The sequence below is a fragment of the Pleurodeles waltl genome, chromosome 12 (genome assembly GCF_031143425.1).
Source record: "Pleurodeles waltl isolate 20211129_DDA chromosome 12, aPleWal1.hap1.20221129, whole genome shotgun sequence".
NCBI classification, from domain to species: Eukaryota; Metazoa; Chordata; class Amphibia; order Caudata; family Salamandridae; genus Pleurodeles; species Pleurodeles waltl.
The window spans coordinates 694,015,900-694,031,356 of NC_090451.1; the positions used below are offsets into that span (position 1 = coordinate 694,015,900).

Below are 15,457 nucleotides of genomic sequence, written 5' to 3' on the forward strand. Positions count from 1 at the left end.
ACAAGTAAATATCATGACAATTGATATGTATTTGTGTGGAAGCAAAGAACGGCAGAATAATAATGGTGTAGGTTGAAAGATCAGGTGATGGTTGTACTTTCAGGTCAGTTCTAAAAATCCATGTAGGTTAAGGACTCTCGTCCTCATATCTGTGCTGCTGGAGAAAAACAACATAAATTTGTCTAGTTTTCTAAGACACTTTAGTAGCAATCTAATGCTATGTGTGTCCCCCTGAAAGTTCAACTTCAGGCAGCTGGATAAGTAAAAAAAAAAAAAAAATGGTCACAGCTGCATGGTGGCCAAGCATTTTTTGTGTAAACACGTAACTTCTGCCCATTCAAAACGTACTCCTACCTCCCAGCATGTGGGCGGAGCCAAAGCCCCTCTCTTGTGATGCTCACATATTTGTCTGACAATAGCTGCTCTGTCAAGTCAGAGCATACCTGGTTCTCTGTGAAAATATTACTTTTTGAATGAGTGAATTCAGAATAAAAATAATCACACCAATGCACACGCTTGTCAGGTGAGGACCGCCACTGCAAAGTGTCCCTCTGCCCCTCCTTCAGACCAGGACTGCCTCCACTGCCATCGTCTTTGAGTCTTGTGCTAGTGCCAGGCTCCACAGCTTTGGTGCTGTGCTTAAATTGTAAAAGGGTAAATGCCAGAGCCATCGTCAGGAGCACTGCAGGTTGCACACACCTTTGCAACTGCCATTGTCAATCACACTATGAAGACAACTTCTAACCATCACACACCTACACGTGTTACAGTTCAGAATATTCCAGGTCCCGTAGCTATAAGAATGACATGGGTGGCAGGTATTAGTCATTTTTACATTATATTGAATTAATAAACAACTCCTCATTTCTAAAATAGACAAGCAACGCTACCATGTGGCAGACTGTAATAAGTCCTGGTGTTGACAAGTAAGTGCCATTGCCAAGCACCAGAAACCACTGCCTCAATTCAAGCACTGCTTTGGTGACTATTCCGACTTCCAACATGGCCAGTAGAGATAAGAGCTGTGTGAGCCCACCAACATGCATGTCTCAGAGCTGTATTGTATTCTCCTTGTTAAAACACCATACACTCCTCCACCGCACCAGAAGTGCAACAGGAGAATATAACCACAGATATGCAGAGGATTTCCTTGGGTCTAAGGTTAGCAACGGGACTACACCACTATCAGTGCTAAATTTGAGCTAGTGGTTTCCGGGGCTCATTACCAGCACTTAATCGTCAACACCTTTGCTAGTGAGAGTCTGCCTCAAGGTGGTGCTGTTTGGCTAATTTAGAGATGACCTCAACAACAGTTAATTATTAATCCAATATACATTATAAATATTACTATTACCTGCAACCCAAGCCATTCTTAAAGCTTCGGGGGCCTGGAATAGTCTGCAGTTTCAGACTTGTAGGAACTGGATAGTAGGTATTTGTGCTGTTACTATAAGTGGCAGCGCTGGCAGGGTCAATGTGTGGTGCACGCTGCAATAACCTCCTGACGAGAGCCCAGGCACTTATGTTTTTACAAATTAAGCACTGACCTCCACACACCAGCCAGACCAGAAGATACAGTTCGCTCCCCTGCAGCTGCTCCTGAGGGGAGCACCAACAAACGCCCAGACAAGGAGAATGAGAATAACTGAGGGGCGAAGAGTGCATATAAGAAAGAGACTGCAAACCCAAAGCACATAATGAATTCAAGCACAGAATTAAGAACTATCATTTCAATCTTATCTCAAACTTGAAAAAATTCAAAGTACAATACAGTCCTCTCCCTAAATTCAACCCCAAAATGTTGTGAATATAAAATGTCCTGTGATTATACAAGTGAATATAAAAACAGATGGGTTGCAACGGTATCAAGATTGTTTAAACACAAACTGGCAGACATTCCAGCCAGTAACATGCTATGGATTTGTGGAGGCCTAGGCAATATTTTTGGGAGGGTTCTCTGTGTGGCCCAACTTTAAATGTATTACCCCCTTTCGCTCATTTAAGCTATCACGATGCCTAACAATATTGGATTACATGTTAATCCTTCAGAAACAGCTGAAGGATCAAGCTGCCTGTTGTTTGCCAGACAAATAGCAGCAAAAGAAAGCTTGAACAAGCCTTAGTAAAGCAATTTCTTTTTGATTTTGGATCTAGATTTTTTGACTTGCAACAACATTTTAAGTGGAATTCGGTAACTAACCAGCTCGTAACTCTGATTATAGGAAAAACATAATAATGGGGATTGTTCAACACTAAACTAGTGCATACTTTTACAAATAAGACATAGGCAGGTAGTGCTTCAAATTGTATCTATGGTGGCAGAATATTTGTAATAACAAATATACCCCTATTCATTACTAATGTTCTCCTACAACATTAAAAAGCGCTGCTCTGAGTATTTTCACCAATGCACTGGTTATATCTACAACGTTCTCCTAATTTCTCTTTTCCTGCCTGGTCTCCTTTCTCCTATCTAAGTGTGCACTTCTCTGGCTAGACAGTTACCGATGACCCTGCTGAGTAAGAGAAATGGGATGGGGTAGGATAAACGAGATGGACTTAGATATAAAGAAAACAGTATAACAAGAGAAGTGAAATAAAAGAGAATGAATAGAGTCAGATGATGTTCAAAGACATGTGCGTTAAAGAGCCAAGTAAAGTACGTAGATAAAGATAAGGTAACCAGCAGGAAAGATAATGAAAGTTAGTAAGAGAAAGCCGTAGGTACAGGAAGAGGTAGAGAAATAGGTAAGGTTTTAGAGTCCAGTAGCGAGTTAGAGAAAGATGGAGCTAGGAAAAAATGGAGCACACTACTCCAAGCTTTGAGGTATAGAGAGAATGTAGAATAAAAGGTGAATTATTGGTAAAGGCAGCAAGAGGTAGAGAGGTATACAAAGTAAAGAGAGAAAAATGGGAAAAAGTAGGGAAAACAAGTAATGGTAAAGAGAGTAGTGAGAAGAGAGGTATATAAGGGGGGAGGGCAGAAAGATAAATACAGTGTGGAGAGATGAGAGGAAGTTGAGAGACATATGTAACCAGAGCTTATTTTGTGCTAGTGTTTGAGGCACCCGCATTTACTTTGTAACTCTGGTACATAATTCCCAGCGTCCACCAGATGGTGATACCGGAGGGCTCTTTTTAAAGAAAAACACACGAGCAAAGTGTTTAGCAGTTCAAGCCACAGTTACTAAATAGTTCTACCAGGGTGCCAAGGCCTTTCTTTCAGCTTTGGGTCACCTGATGTAGTCAAATTTGTCTAATTTGTAGGGTTGTAATGGTAAGTAGGTGTCGTTGTAACTGGTATTTGGCAGCGCTGGCAAGGACTGTAGGTGGTCCAAACTTGGGGTGAGGTTTATATAGAGGTAAATAGTTGTTAGAGAAAGATATGGTGAGGTGGAAAGATCTATAAAGAGGTTGCAAGAAATAGTTGAGGTGGAGGGGATGAAAGATGTGTGTGTGTGTGTGTGAGAGAGAGAGAGAGAGAGAAAGAGAAAGGAGTTGACAGAGAAAAGGAGGTAGAGGTAGAGAAATAGATGTAGGCACAAAGTACTACATATTTAGGTGAGGCAAGAGGAACAAATGTATGATAAAAAGGGAGGTGGTGAGATAGTGAGCTAATGGTGAGGTAAATCGAGATGTTAGTGTGAGAGGGAGCAGTGGGGTAGAGAGAGGTAGGATAGTAGTTTAGTTTAGTTTAACAAATTTATAAAGCGCATAGCTACCCGAAGGCCTCCCAGCGCTAAAAAGGAAGTAACAACTCCGACACAGGAAATAAAACTATATAAAATATAAGAAAGTTAGGTCAGATAAAGGAAAGATTTTTATTTTTTCCAGAACGGTAGTTCCAAGGGTTCTTGCCGGAGTTCTAAAGGTAAGGAGTTCCGAAGGCGCGCTGCCTTGACTGAGAAGGAGTTGCCTCCCCATGAAGACCTCTTAAACCGTGATATGTGAACTAGATGGGTGGTGGAGTTCTTGTAGGGATATAAGGAGAGATGCTTTGTCTGAGAAAGTGGGGCCTTTATTATGCAGAGCTTTATGTATCATGCATAGGCCCTTAAAGTGAACCCGCTGTTTTATTGGTAGCCAATGAAGGGAAGCTAAGGCTGATTTGGCTTGTTGATGTCTAGGTAGATTCAGGAGTAGTCTTGCGGATACATTTTGTACAACCTGGAGTTTCTTCACTATATAGTAAGGGGAACTGAGAAAAAGGGAGTTACCATAATCCAGTCGAGAGAGTATCATGGCCTGGATAAGAATTCTTCTGGCCGGGGGGGGGGGGCAACAGTTTAAAGATTTTCCTTAGGGTTCTAAGGAGGCCAAAACAGGATGAAGAAATCTTTTTTAGATTGCTGCTCCATTGTGAGACGACAATCCAGCCAGAAGCCAAGGCTCTTTATATGATCCTTTGGGGGTGGAAAATTGCTAAAAACGTCTGTGTATAGTGCTGAAAAATTAGAAGGCGCACCATTGCCTACAATCATCACCTCTGACTTTCCGTCATTAAGTTTCAGTTTGGACATATTCATCCATTTGCCAATGTCAGCGAGGCAAAGAGAAAGATTCGTCAAGGAAGGATCCTTGGCATTGGAAAGAGATACTACTAGTTGGGTACCGTCAGCATATGTGACCACTGAAAGGTCATATGGTTTGACAACTTTAGCTAGGGAAGAAAGATAGATATCAAAGAGAGTAGGGTTCAAAGAGGAGCCATGTGGGACCCCACAAGTAAGGGGAAGTATGTCAGACAGAAAAGAACGATCAAGGACTTGAAAGGTTCTACCATTCAGGAATGAAGAAAACCAAGCTAATGCTGTGCCTTCAATCCCTATATTGGAGAGCCTATGAAGGAGGGTATTGTGATCTACAGTGTCAAAAGCGGTACTGAGATCAAGTAGAATAATGGCTGCGTGCTCTCTATGATCTACAAGTGGACGGGTGGTTTCAGTAACTGCTAGAAGGGCTGATTCTGTACTGTATTGGGGTCTGAATCCACTTTGAGTAGAGTCTAAGAGTTCATGATCCTCGAGAAAACATGCAATTGCTTGTTGACGTTCTTTTCCATAATTTTGGCTAGAACTGGAAGGAGAGCGATAGGCCTGTAGTTACTGAACAAGGTAGGGTCAAGTTTGGGCGTTTTCAAAAGAGGTTTAATGACAGCATGTTTAAGGGATTGTGGCAGAGATCCTGAGGTTAGAAGGTGATTAAGAATACTTGTCAGGGGCGGGACAATAGTGTTGGAGGACAATGCCATAATAGCGGGAGGGGCGGGATCAAGAGAGGATACTTGTTAGACTTTTTATCCTTGGCGTGGTCTCCCTTAACTTTTGCCTCTGTTCCCCAGGTTGTTGATGTGTGCTGGACTCTGATTTTATTGTTATTGTTACTCTGGGCACTTTACCACTGCTAACCAGTGCTAAAGTGCAAGTGCTCCTGTTTAAAATGTGTACGTAATTGGTTCTCCATGATTGGCATATTTGTTTTACTGTTAAGTCCCTAGTAAAGTGCACTAGAGGTGCCCAGGGCCTGTAAATCAAATGCTACTAGTGGGCCTGCAGCACTGGTTGTGCCACCCACATAAGTAGCTCTGTAATCATGTCTCAGACCTGCCACTGCAGTGTCTGTGTGTGTATTTTTACACTGTAAATTCGACTTGGCAAGTGTACCCACTTGCCAGGCCTAAACCTTCCCTTTTCTTACATGTAAGGCACCCCTAAGGTAGGCCCTAGGAAGCCCCAAGGGCAGGGTGCAGTGTATGGATAAGGTAGGACATATAGTAATGTGGTTTATATGTCCTGACAGTGAAATACTGCTAAATTCGTTTTTCACTGTTGCAAGGACTGTCTCTCTCATAGGATAATATGGGGGCTACCTTTAAATATGATTAAAGCGTAGATTCCCCTAGAGAGTAGATGGACATGTGGAGTTTGGGGTCCCTGAGCTCACAATTTAAAAATACATCTTTTAGTAAAGTTGATTTTAAGATTGTGCGTTTGAAAATGCCACTTTTAGAAAGTGAGCATTTTCTTGCTTAAACCATTCTGTGACTCTGCCTTGTTTGTGGATTCCCTGTCTGGGTCAGTTTGACAGTTGGGTTGTTTTTCACCTCACACCAGACAGTGACACAAAGGGAGCTGGGGTGTAACCTGCATTTCCTGATTAGCCATCTCTGCTAGGAGGGAGGGGTGGAGTGGTCACTCTCATCTGAAAGGACTGTGCCTGCCTCTAACAATGCCGGCTCCAACCCCCTGGTGTGTGTCTGAGTCCTTGCCTGGGCAAGGCAGGATTTCACAAGTAGGTGGGAGTCCCCTTTGAAGAAAGGTGACTTCAAAGACTAAAATGGGTATAAGAAGGGCACCCAAATCTACAGACTTGAGAAACACTTCTGGAATCAAGAGGAACCTCTGCCTGGAGAAGAGCTGTTAGCTGAGGAGGAAGTGCTGCCCTGCCTGTGACTGTGCTTTGTGGAGCTTTCCTGCAGTGCTGCTTCTGCCAGAGTAAGAGGGCAAAGACTGGACTTTGTGTGCCTTCCATCTTGAGAAGAAATCTCCAAGGGCTTGATCTAGAGCTTGCCTCCTGTTGTTTGAAGTCTCAGGGACAGCAAAGACTTCTCTCTGCCAGCACCTGGAGTCTCTGGAGAGACTCCTACTCTGCCCTCTGGTGCCCATCCAGTTCCTGGGACCCTGAAAGGAGAAGCTGGCAGCCTAAAGACAAGAAAATCCACGCACAGAGCGCCTTGCGGGGAAAAGATCGACGCAAATCCGATCTGCGGCTGAAAAATAACGCGCCGCCCGCTCCGCAGCTGAGAAACGACGCTCGCAGGAAACGCGACCGAAGAATCGACGCACGGAGCAGGAGAAACGACGCGCAGCATCGCTGACGGAGGCTGGGAGATCGCAACCTGCGCGGCTGGACCTTCGACTCATTGTGCGGCTGGATTTTTAACTCGAGTACCGCCGTGCGGAGTTATTTTCGACGCACGCCCGCCCGTGCGGGGTTATTTTTGACGCACACCAGGTACAATTTCACTCTAGCAGCGCTAGTGTGTTTTTAAAACTACTTAAAGACTCTTTTTGATTTTTAATTAATAACTTGACTTGTGTATGGTGGATTTTTGTCGTTTTGGTCTTGTTTTGTTTAGATAAATATTTCCTATTTTTTTAAACCTGTGTTGTGTCATTTTGTAGTGTTTTCATTAAGTTACTGTGTGTGTTGGTACAAATACTTTACGCCTAGCACTCTGAGGTTAAGCCTACTGCTCTGCCAAGCTACCACGGGGGTAAGCAGGGGTTAGCTGAGGGTGATTCTCTTTTACCCTGACTAGAGTGAGGGTCTTTGCTTGAACAGGGGGCAACCTGACTGTCAACCAAGGACCCCATTTCTAACAATACTGACTTAATATTATAGAGGAGATTCGTAACCAATGTTTCTGTTAAAGACTGAAAAACTGCAAATGAAATTGATGGGGACTGGGGATTGGCAAACTGACCACTAATGGCTTCATGGTTAGTTATAGTTGGAAAAGAAGAGTATTTATCAGTAATCTTCTCCTGAAAGAAGACCGCCAGTGTATTACTGTACTCAATAGAAGTCTCTGTAGGTGACTCATCAGAGGATATTTGGTTAAGTTCTAGGTAAGGGAGGTGTGAGGTAGTGATGGGGGTTATGGTGAGGTAGAGAAAAGGCCGAAACAGAGGTAGTACAGACATGGAGAGAGATGAGGGAGAGGTAAAGACAAATGATGTGTGAGAAGTGGCGTCAATGGGGAGATATACTGAGATTTCAGAAGGAAAAGAGCAATGAGATACAGAGGAAGGAGAAGTTGAGTGAGGTATACTGGGTATGTAGCGAGAGAGGTGAGGAGAACAAAAAAGATAGGAAGGGAGAGCTGGAAAACAAGATAGAGAGGAAGACGGTACATAGAAAGAGTGGGAGAGAGGTTAAGGTAGAAGAGGCGAGGTGAAACAGGGAGACAAAATTAACAGAAAGATTATTTGTCAATAAAATTCCAACCAATTGCCCAAGAGTGCAAGAGTTAAGGGTGGGCAAGCCAGGCGGTCACACGAAGGGGATGATTTATTCTTTCTTAAAGCAGCAAGCACAATTGGTGTGCTGCATTGTACAAGGAGGAGAAGGCTCTGCCAAGCCATGCTCATTAATTATGGCCCACTGCTGCCCCCTAGCCTTGCACTTGCACACAAACAGGATATCTAGTGCCGTGCACAACCTTTGCACCATCACCACAGGGTTTGTCTTGGAAGCACACTCTTTCATTACAGAATCCTACCTGTAGACTATTAAACATTCCTCACGTGTGTGTGCAGCACACATGAAATGTGTGGATCGTTTGAAGAAATGAAAACATTCCTTTATATTAATGCTTGCTTCAGGAAGGTGTTATTTTTTTTACCAAACCCAGGTCTGGCAATCTTAGTAAATTGGTTTTGTATCAAACAGCGGGTACTTGCACTAACCTGCCTACATAACACCCAAGTACCATTCCCTTGACATAAAGAGGCACAAAGCAGCACAAAGTGCTGTTTACTCAGAAATGGGCACCATTCCAGAGAGAAATGCTTTTTTGAGCTAGAAAGTAAATACCTCTATAAGACTCCCTGCTCTTGTGTCTCACTTTGTCTGAGTTGGGCCAAGTCCAAACTATTAGTAAACCTGTCTCCGAGTTTCTGTTATGCATTCTCGGCTGTCAAAGTGAAAAATGCATTGTTTTATGAGCAACATTTTTTGGGAAGGAATTTCGACTTTCCTATTTGATTTACCAAGGTGCCCTTTAGAAGGTGGGGCGTCCTAGGCAATAGCCCACTTTGCCCCTACAATAAAACGCCTCTTAGTGCACCTTATAAGTTACAGATGGGTTCTTGTAGTTTGGGTTTCTGACATATTGGGTCTGGGAAAAGTTGTGAACCGCTAAACAAGAAATTCATAATGGTCTCAATTACATATTGGGACTAGTTACTAGTGCCCAATTGTATCTCCTAGTATTATTCTTCAACAAACAGGGTTTTCTTTCTTTAACACATTAAAGCAAATGGGCAAAACCCATCTACTTTAACCAGATCCAGATGAAAGTATTTGCAGCTGGGAAAGTTACACTACCTTCACAATTTTTTTTATACACTGCTTTGTCTCAGACTCACCTGTGTAGCTGGAAGTGTCCTCAACTCAGAAGACACATGGCAGCCGTTGGCCATCTGTCCATCACCTGCAAATTTGGCCTTGGCAGTGAGGGCTACCAAGCTACCAAGTGTGGTGACTGCCAGTACCTCCCTGAACTGCCGACTTCGGACCTGAGAAGGCAGGTTCGGGTTTCCACGTCGGCTCGACATCCTGTGATGCTGGGCAAATAATTTTCCCGTGCCTACAATTCAGCAACTTGAGATGCTCACAGTGACTTGCTGCGCTTTACAAATCCTGGATTTATTTAGTCAGTTTTACACCAACTAAGGACTGGTTCTTAAAAGTGGTGGATACTGCAGATGTAGGCACTGTTTAACTGTTTAATCCAGTAGTTCACTATTGCAGTCATTAACTCAAAGGACTTCCTTGTAAACTCAAAATAAAAAGTCAAAGGCACCTTTTGGGAGAGGGCTCAAAATGTGTGTGACATGGAGACCGCAGCTCTTCCTGTTGTGTCTGATGAGATTATCTCCACAATGTGCCTGCCCATCATGGATATTACCTGATCAAACACTCTTAACCCAATGCTATCCCTATAACGCTTTAGAGGGAACATGACCAGCTGGAATGGCAGCCCCATGGGTGAGCCATCCCACAACTCTCAAGGTTCCCAGGTCGATGCACAAATAGCTGCTCCCTCCAGGTTTTTTCTATGCATTCTGCTATGTGTAGTCCTAATAATCCCACTATAAATTCAGGGCTGCCACTACCATAATCAAAGGAAAATCTGGACTAGCTTCACTTAGCTACTTACATATGGACTTGACAATCTCATGAGCTCTGTGCAACTCAGAAAAAAGTGATGCATTCTGGGAAACTAGTAGTCAAGTGTACTTTACTTGGGTGGGGGTATCCTGATCTATTTTTGCCATGGTTTCCTAAATCACCAGCCATTATCAGTGGTTAGACAAACTGCAAGCATTCCTCCCATCACATTTTGTGTGTTTGATGAACCCCACCCTTCCCCCAAAAGCGACCTGAGTATGCCCACACATGGGTCCCGTGCTCAGTGTGCCACTGGAATCAAGCTACACCTATCTGAGGAGCCACAATCAGGGCAAAACTGCCCTTGGATGCTTGCGTTCTGTTTCAGGGAGGACCTGGCCTGGCAGTTCAGGTTGGACAATGTTACTATTGGAGCAGGATCAAGACTGATTTGCATATGATATGACTGGGTCCGAACTGAGGTGGGATGATGGGCAAAAGAACGATGGGTTGGAATGCTACCCGAGCAATTACCATTGGTTAAAATTACTGCAGGTACCTTCCATCACATTTGTGTTTGAAGATTTCCTAAACAGGCTTCAAGTATGAGTGCCAAATTGCAAGCCTGTGCAAACCTCTATTTGCACTGGTGTCACTTCTTTGAGTAGGCATTAAAATAAGCACTAAAACATGTATGTTATGTCCCATTTTCATGGCAAAAGATGTAAGCTGTGTTATTTGTTGCATTAGCATTTGTTGCAATACCTCATCCGACGCCTCAGCTTCTACGTCCCCACCCGCCTCCTCCGTTCCTCTGGCCTCGCGCTCGCTGCCGTCCCTTGCATCCGCCGCTCCACGGCGGGTGGGAGATCTTTCTCCTTCCTGGCGGCCAAGACCTGGAACTCCCTCCCCACCAGCCTCAGGACCACTCCGCATTCCGGAGACTGCTAAAAACCAGGCTTTTCAAAGCAGCAGTAACCCCCCCCCCCCTTTTCCCCTAGCGCCTTGAGACCCGCACGGGTGAGTAGCGCGCTTTATAAATGTTAATGATTTGATTTGATTTAGCCATGGTGGGTACGAAGTTCCCCCTCCACCTCAGAAGCAGTATCCCAAGGGACAAGGCACCGCAGGCCTTGGCTCTCCTTCAGTCTGCCATTGAAGGCGAAGGGGTCAGGGGTGCCACCTGAGGTCATGGACCAGAAAGGGGCACAACTTTCCCCAGGGGACGGATCTGTAGATTCCTCTATTTATTTGCTTTTCTCCTTGTCGAGAATTATCAGATTTTGAATTTATGTTTTTTGTATTTGTTAATTTAAGTACTCAGAAATTAGAGTTATCGTCTCCAGGCAAAGTGACACAAACAATGCTATTTAGCAGGGAAAGACTGGCCCACATGTCTCATTGCCCCAGGGAGGTGCCTGAGACCAATAGAGGTGCCAACATCCTGCTAGAATTGTTAGAAGAAAGGGGTGTTAAGAGAGGCAGCCCGTTTCAACCAGATTTTAAACTTAAGACGCATGCAAAGAGGGAGAGATGCTTTAATGTGTCTTTGGTTCACTGTCTGTAGCGCAAAACTTAAGTGAGGAGAAACAAAGCGCTGCCTGCAGAAGTAGGGGCCGATGGTTACTGCATCAGAAGAGGAAAGAGTGAGCCAGAGGTTTAAGTGTCTGGGTCCCTGTGGGTCTCAGACAAGGTAGTAATTAACAAGCACTGGCATAGCCAATAGATCTCGCCTTTTGGACCTTGTAAGTGTTTAGCCATGCAGTGCATTATCCTGCCACTCAATCAAGCACGACTGTAATGTGCAAGTGCTCGTAGTGTCAACTTCCAGGTCACACAGGAGCTTTGGTAGCCATTCCAATGGCTGAACAGACACTAGGTGTTAAGGAACAGCGGGCGGACTTGTAATGTATTCAAAGGTCTATGACTGGAGCACGGGGATCACCACAGCCAAGCCATGTGCGCTGCTCAGAACTGGAACGTGCATACTGATTGTTAAGTCCGCATGTGCTGCCTAAACACAGTGAAAGCTAAACATGTTAGCGGTCTGAGAAGCTGTAGCATGACAAAGAGCTGCTGACTGTAGGACTGAGGAACAGGGTGCAAGTCTTGGCTTCGGCTCTCGCTTTGCTTACAGAAAACATGCCGATCTGAATAAATAAAATTAAAACAAACAATATGCCGATCCGTACTGGCAATGGTTGAACTCCCTTTGGGTGCACACGTACAGATCGGGTGAACGCATCCTTTTAACGTCACAGGACCAATTCATAGAAGAAGAAAAAAAAGAGTGCACCAAACAAACCATAAACAAACAGAAGAGTAAGAAGACATAATAGGGGCAATAGCCATGAAAGTGAAAAAAAACACACCCAAAAGGTGAGACAAATTGAAAGTTTTCACCAATGAAAAGAAAGAAATTTAGAAAGGCACATGAAAGAACAAATGAAAAGCTATGGGTGTGCCGTAAGCCCGAAGAGTAGATACAGAATGTGTCGAGGGCGAGACCTTAAAACAGACATTGAAATGGCTCCCTATCGGCTCTCAATAAACATCTTAAACTTTACTGGCATTTAATACTGACCAATATCTTAACAATCAATGTAAAAACGTTAAGGTAATCCATGTTAATGATTTAGTTTCTGTTTATAGCTTACATTTGACTTAATATTGCATTCCCTAGAATGTTTGCTATTTCTGGGGTAAGGAATTTCTGTATTTTTGTGTAGCATATTGTTAATCTTTAAGGAGTACTTCGTATTGGGTCCCCTCAAGGTGTTTACAAAGGGACACAATTGAGAGCTCTGGAGCAGAAGATGAATTCCTTGTGAGTCAGCTGGATAAAAAGATGCTCAGAATAACTGGTTATCCAATCCTTGGCCTCTCTGCAGGGCGCAGAGAGCAGTGCTCATGTATGCCAGTTGTAATTATAACTCTGTGCGAATGTGTGTGAAAGAGATATGTGGTTGCCAAAATAATAACAACATAAAGATAAAAAAAAATGTAGTGCTTGCTTGTGAGTGAGTGTGTTGTGTGTTTGAGGGTCTGAAGTGACGAAGATGCGATGAAGTGCATTCAGGAGAGAGCAAAAAGTGGGTGCTGAAGAGGAAAGAGGCATGTAAGATACGCAGATGGAGGCGACGTGGAGAGTCTCTCATGGAGTCTAACATGGAGTAAACAGCAACGGAGTGACTGAGACACTGAGAAGACCACTACCTTTTCCAAAGGCCTCAATAATGTTAAATTCACAGCCTCGCAGTTTCAGAATTGAAATGTTTCCAATATTGATGATTTACAATAAAATCACTGTTGTTAGTTATCTTAAACAGCTAACAACCACTGACAAAGGCAACAACCCTGGCTGAATTTGGGTGTATGTCAGTGGTTGTGTTATATACCTGGATTTAGTCACAGAAAGATCACAGAGGATCCAAAACACCGGTAAAGTGGCACATTATGGAAATCACAGAAATGTAATTTACATATTTAAGCCACACCCTCAAGTGCACAGGCCATGAACCTCTTAGAGCCCCCAACATACACACTTTTAACATCCCACTTAAAGCTGTGGGGTGATCTGAGATCTCATGTTAACAGCCAGGGAGGGATTGAGGGGTATATTTAGCCAGCTGATTGAGGTCAGTGCAAGGGGTTTCTGGAAACTACCACCAGCCATCACTGAGGCAGACCCTATGTAGAATCTCTGAGGACCGTGTCACCTGTCAGCCCTTGGGTGGAGACTCGTTTGAAACCTTTTTAGAAGAAAAGAAGAGAGCAGAGAGGTTTCTTTGGGTTTTATTATTTTATCAATTGTTTTATTTTTATTCTCTGATTAGGTTTTCACTAGTTTTTTGTCCATATGAGTCCTATTATCAGTCATGTTTGTCTTTTCTTGCGTTTCTTTTTCCTTTATTCAGGACTTGATTGTCTTCACTTTGTTGTCCTTTAAGGTGTGTGAGCAGCTTGCCCTGGTGGAGTTCTTGTGGAGATCGTTCCTTGGAACAGAACCGAGGTCAAGTAAGTGGTCTTTCACTCTCAGGGACCTTACATGTGGGGCGGTTCATGAATGTTTGGGAGGGTTTGTGAAGCAGAAGCGAGTAGGAAGTGCCATCTATGAAATGTGGAAGGGAGTAGGGAGTTTCCACCTATGCAGTCACAACACACAGGTGCTCAAAAACAACATCGTTCACAGTTTCACTCCTGTCACCAAGCTAAGTGTTGATGTGATATGAGCATGCACCTTTACTTCTACTACCGTCCCCACCAACCTCTCACCCTCACGTACTCACCCCCCTTTGAGGCCCTGCCCCTAAATACCAACCATACCTTCGTTGGCCACGTCCCTCCATGGAAGTGGTGGGAAGGCGCATCTTCTGGTTGTTCTGGGTGTGCTTGTGGTACCGCCAGATGATCCGACCTCTGTCCTTCGCTGCTTCTTGGGCACACGTTTTTCTCAAGTGGGCTTCTTGGTGTTGTTCTGTTTTCTGCCTGCTCTGCTATGTTCCCAGGATCCACATGCTCACGTCATGCTTGTTCCCTGTGGTGTCTCTTTTTCCTGTGGCGGTTGGCTCCCTTGTTGACGCTCTCCTCACCTCCGTTTCTTCACCCACCGTAGCCTCTTTTTTGTTCCCTGGGCTTCTGCACACGCCTCCTGTCAGGACCCGGATGATTTCATTACGCCTAAGAATGGGGGTTCTGGTGTTCCCCCGGTGTGCCTTGGTGAGCATACAGGCTGTTCCGTGCGTTGTGTGGGGATCACAACGGCGACCCTGTCACAGTCTGCAGGTAGCATGGATGTATGGGAAGGGACAGCTAGAGAGAGCAGGGACAGCCCAAAAGAGAGTGAGACTGGAAGAGAGAGACAGAGGGCGATTAAAGATGTGAAGAGCGTGTGTGAAAGAAGAAGATATAGAGAGAGTTAAAGTAGCTATGAAGAGAGCAGAGACCTAAAAGGCAGAGGCAAAAGAGAGAAAGAAACAGCTAAAGAAACAATGAAGAGAGAGCGAGAAAAGATAGCAGAGACAGTATAGGGAAGGGCCAGAAAGCAATAGAGCAAGAGTATTGTGTTGAGGAAATACCACAAGAAATTGGTAGTTCGAAGTAGGTTTATTCTGTATGATAGAAGGCAATACGATGTCTGGAGTCTAAACTGGTCTAGAACTTCCAGGCATCATGCTCTGCAAAAAAAACAACAACAACAAAAAAACACTACAAACTATAACAATTCTATAAAGGAACCTATCATGCAATTACACATATAACACCCCCCCTTTCAATGTAAAGCTAATTAAACAAAATAAGGAAACCTAAATAAAAAAAAAATATAGCCAATAAATAGATAAATCATTCACAAAGAACTGCATTGGCCTAGATTTAAGATAAACATATATATTAAACGTTTTCAAAATCATAGCCAACGAGTAGATACATAATTTCCAAAGAGCTGCATTGACCTAGATATAAGATAATAAGCATTCTCACCATTTCCCTCCACAATATAATCTTTATCCCATTCTGGTGGCTTCTTTTTTATTTTATTCAGAACTATCTGATCATCATC

The 15,457-nt window shown here is 43.8% G+C and overlaps 1 protein-coding gene across 2 annotated transcripts in view; it reads right to left on the reverse strand.

The window, feature by feature from the left end:
* The window catches only part of LOC138266857 (beta-1,3-galactosyltransferase 5-like), a 127,514-nt gene that overhangs the window by 98,939 nt on the left and 13,118 nt on the right, over window positions 1-15,457 (reverse strand). Inside the window, exon 1 of one of the 2 annotated variants that reach the window (XM_069215560.1) lies at window positions 14,224-14,486. The exons of the other annotated variant lie outside the window; for it this stretch is intronic. The gene's annotated coding sequence lies outside the window, so the exon portion shown is untranslated. Of the gene's footprint in view, window positions 1-14,223; window positions 14,487-15,457 lie in introns of those variants that run through there. 2 annotated transcript variants of the gene reach the window in all.